This window comes from Echinops telfairi, unplaced genomic scaffold (genome assembly GCF_000313985.2).
Source record: "Echinops telfairi isolate 266 unplaced genomic scaffold, ASM31398v2 ScPeMD7_7475;HRSCAF=8513, whole genome shotgun sequence".
NCBI classification, from domain to species: Eukaryota; Metazoa; Chordata; class Mammalia; order Afrosoricida; family Tenrecidae; genus Echinops; species Echinops telfairi.
The window spans coordinates 27,742,191-27,746,778 of record NW_022111379.1 but is presented as its reverse complement, the minus strand read 5'-3'; the positions used below and the strand labels follow the sequence as shown (position 1 = coordinate 27,746,778).

The window sequence follows — 4,588 nt, the reverse complement described above, 5'->3', positions numbered from 1 at the left end:
TTCAACTGTAATTCAAACACCCCTGTGGTCAGAAGCAGATGTCCTCTGGGACATACAGCTCTTCTAAAACCCTGTCCCAGGCTTGAAAGTCCACCTTTGAATCTTTCTTCGTGTTTTTGCCGTAATCATGCCTCTACTGTTTTCTGAATTGGGCGGATGCTTACACTCACCATTTTAAAAGGTTTGAATTTTACATATTGGTACCACCCCCACCTCAAGTCCGTCTGACTTTCCAAGATGTATCTTCTCCATCTGTTTAGTTTGCTCTCGATAGATGGATCAATAGCTCATTATTACAGCAAATCATTATTATTAGGTTTTCCATTGATAAATGGTCTCTTATTAGGCCTGAATATAGCCCAGTCTGTAAATTAACCTTTAATCTTACAAAACCCTTATTTTACTTAGTAAAGTTGCTATAAAAAAAAAAAGAGTTACCTCACCAATCCATATCAACAACTACAAAACAGATTAACCTGGTTAACTCCCCAGGCAAGGAGACTTAGTCAAGTTGTTCCTCTTAACTGGGAGCAAACTAACCACATTTGTGACGCGTGGCGCCTTGGTTGTCATTCATGGGGGTTAACTAGCAAGTTCCAGACCCAAGTGGTTTGTAAGGGTACAGAGATAAAGCACACACACACACACACACACATACACACACCAGCAGCAGCAAGTTAACCACAATTTCATTAAAGCATAGGATCACTTCAAAAAAATTTAATTGTGTCCTTATTAAGAGGTAAGAAGGACTCCTTAAGCATGTATGTGATACACTTGGCCTTCTCGAGTTGAGAAGAGATGTTGTGCAGGAGAATGTTCCCAGTTTTTATCATTATTTCTAGCAAATATCTGCAGGAAGTAATTTATCTCTGGTAATCATTTAAACACATTAAAATTTTACTGAATGAAAGGCATGGCTGAGGTGGTTGTAAAACCATTCATTTAGTCAGAATGAGTGACACTTCACTAGTCTAGGAGTCCTGGTGAGGTAGTGGTTACAAGTTCATCAGTTTGAAACTACCGGCCACTTTTCAGGAGAAAGACGAGGCTTTTCACTCCCATAAAGAGTTTTAGCCTCAGACACCATAGGGGCAGTTCTACCCTGTCCTACAGTCACTCTGAGTGGACATCGATTCGATGGCAATGAGTGAATGAGTTCAAAAGGGAGAGAGTCGTCACTCTGCAGACAGTGAAGCAACTTTCTAATCAGTTGCTCAGTTCATCTGAATTTTGGCGCAGCTCTGGCTCAGGAGTCAGGATGCTTTCAGCTTTATCTCCAGGTTACAGCCCTGTGTCATGAAGTTCACTAGGGCCTGGCTTCAAGGTTAAGGTGTACACCAAGCATGTTCTCAAAGGATCCTTTAGCAGGCAGGGCAGAAGTCCTTATTCTGTCCCATCAACACCTAGATGAATGCCCGGTCCTTGCCAGAACTGTGGGATGTCCTGCAATATCCAAATGAGCCCCTCAGTTTGGAAGGCACTCAAACCCTCAACAGATGAGTTCAAACATAGTAAAGACTGTGAGGATGGTACGGGACCTTGGAGTGCTTTCTTCTGTGCTATGAGTTGTTTCCGACTCCTTCGCACCTACCAAACATAAATCAAAGTCACTTCCATCCAACTCCATGCTGACTCGTAGGACAGGCTAGAACTGCCCCTGTGAGTTTCTGAGGCTGTAACCATTTCTAACTGCTGACCCTGCCGTTAGCAGCCCAACTCATAACCACTCAGCCACCAGGGCTCCTTCTAGGGAGTTCCTACTTCTCAAATCTGGGACCAAAATTATTCACTGTTACACTAAAATGCTCGGGACTAAGCTACCATTTCACCTGACGTTGACTCCCAGAAACAAGTTCTATCAAGGTTCAGAGCAACAACTCAGGATTGATGGCCTGTGTGGGTCCCCCCAGTTCCATGAGAACAGAAATCTGGATTCCAGGAGAAATAAAATAATTTTGTCAGTGTCTTCTTTTGTTTATTACTTTAATGGCATGTTTCTTCATGTTGAGTGCACGTGAGGCAGTTCCAGAACAATACCAGTTTTATTTAAAAAACAAAAGTGGGATTTCTGGGTCACAAGCATGCTTATGAACTCCTAGCTGCTTATGACACTTGCTTCTTTGTTTCAGTTTACGGGTTCTTAAGACTTTCCTATTCTCTAGCTAGATGCAAATTCTTGATACTTCCACACTTTCGCTTTTTGGCTAAATACTAGCAGGCAAGATCGTGAGGTTGAGATTTTTTTTTTTTATCATTACATTGGGGGCTCATACAACTCTCAAAGTGATTTTTAGCCACGAAGTTTCTCACCAGTGAGTAGCCTGTTCACATCAAGTTCTCATTTTTATTTTGCAGGATTTACCTTATAATTTATTTATGTTTTGAAAAATCTATACACCACCATTTATATATAAGCTGTAAATGTTTACCACTCAGTCTGTGGTTTGGTTTTGCCATGTAAAAGGTTTCGTGTAATGCAGTATGTTTTATTTTATTTCATTATTATTATTTTCACAGTGAGTTGGAATGCACTCCAAAGAAGTGGTTATGGTTCTAAGACCATCCCTACAGAAATCCTAAAAGGCAGGCTTTTTTGCTGCCAAAACATGCACTATAAATTACACGAGTTTCATTCATTCAGCGCCGCCTCATTAAATTAGAATCACCGTGTCGCAAAAGTTCAGTTAAAATGTCCTTGGTTCTAAATGATCATGATTAGAAATATCTGTCCTATTAGGAAGTGACTCTCAGTGCCAAAGTAGCAGATGGAAAATCGGGGAAGCCAGGCTCCTAACAGGATTCTTTGTAACAGCATCTTGTATCTAAGACATTTAAAACTGTTCTTTTCCCCAGTCGCACAGGGACACCTTGTAACAGCTGTGGAAATTGAGGACAGGCTTGGGCCGCCCAGGGGTCGGGGTGACAAGCGCGGGCCAAGACACGGGTTTCCACCGCCGCAGTCACTGTGCCTGGCATCGATCCGGAGCTTCCCACGGCCGTGACGGGAGGGACCCGAACGAGGAGCTCCCTAACCAAGGCTTGGACGCGCAGAGTGGGACCGGGAACGCGCACGGAGAGCGAGTGCGCGGCCGCGGCGGGCAAACACCGCAGAGGGCTGGGCCTAACGCAGGAAGCGGAAGCAAGGGGCAATGACTCAACACAGTTTGTGTCAAGCATGTGAGTGTGATTTCCCACATGGTCTAGCGGTTAGGATTCCTGGTTTTCACCCAGGCGGCCCGGGTTCGACTCCCGGTGTGGGAAAGCAAGATTCTTTTAGGTAAGCCCTAAGCGGAAGGAAGCCACCCCATGCAAATCATGCTCAACTGGATAATAGTGAATTTGGTCTCCTATTTTAGAAATAGGATGAGCTAACCGATGCAGAGCGAACATACCAACCCTCTGTAGGAATGAAGGAAACGTGCCCCGTCTTAGGCACTCTTCACAATGATTGTGATAGTTGAGACTAGTGGTTACAGTTCTTGTCCATTCATCTCTTCGGGGTTTTATTACAACATAACCCTGTGGGGAAAGCAAATCGATGCTCCAAAAGCTATCCAGCTTGACGCTGCAATAAGAATTATTTATTTTTGTGCATGATCTAAATCACTTGAAGTGATACACACACAGCACCATTGACAAACCGGCCAAACGCTGCGGGAAAGAAGGCGCTCCCTAAGCGAGGAGCGCGTGCGCAGCTGCGGAGGGCTCACCCTCCGGTCAAGGTGAATCAGGGGTTTCCTCTCCAGCTGCGGAGGCCCTAGTTCGCTTTGGGAGCCTGCACTACCCCCTCCGGCTTCGGGGGCGTCCCGACCCCCGGGGTAAATAAACTCGGCGGCTTTTGGTGTAGTTCTCCTAGATTAGGTCATAGTTAGAGCTAGTGGGGCCCGGAGAAGAAACCGGGGCCACTCCTTGACCTGATTACCATAGACCTCGTTTTATTGCACTCTATTTTGTTATGCGTCGCGGATATTTAGGGATTTTGTTGCTGCTGCTGCTGCTGCTGTTTGTTTTTTTTCACAAATTGAAGGTTGTGGCTACCCTACCTCCACCAAGTCTAACCACACCATTTTCCGAACAGCTTATGCTCGCTTTATGCCTCGGTGTCACAGTTTGGGAATTCAACACTAGTCCAAACTTTTTCATGATAGTATTGCAACCTTGAAAGACTACAGTGTAGTAAGACTGTTCTTTTATATGCACTAGAAAACAAAAAAATATATCATATTATGGCTTTGTTGTGATACTTACTTTAGTATGGTGGTCTGGAACCGGACTTGTAATATCCTGAAAGTATGCTTGTACTTGTTTCACTGTATTTTGTTCCTCAAATAAAAATTAATTATTCATAATAAAATATCAAGCAACCTATGAATTACAAAAGAGATTAATACTATATCTGCATTAAGATATAAATACAAAAAAAGTTTAAAAAGAAATATGTATCATATATTAAGAGTGTTAAATTATGTTCCTAGCTCGTGGTATCATTGCTACATTGCTTTTGACTCTATAAAAGATGAAATCCTAAAAAAAAAAAAAAAAAAGATTAAATCCTCAAAGGCTCGAATTCTCTTTCAGATAGGGT

General features: G+C 43.1%; 1 non-coding gene across 1 annotated transcript; it reads left to right on the top strand.

Annotated features, from left to right (window-relative positions):
• Positions 1 to 3,192: 3,192 nt before the first annotated feature.
• TRNAE-UUC lies at positions 3,193 to 3,264 on the top strand. The gene has a single exon. It is a non-coding gene; the product is annotated as a tRNA-Glu (tRNA).
• Positions 3,265 to 4,588: the final 1,324 nt, after the last annotated feature.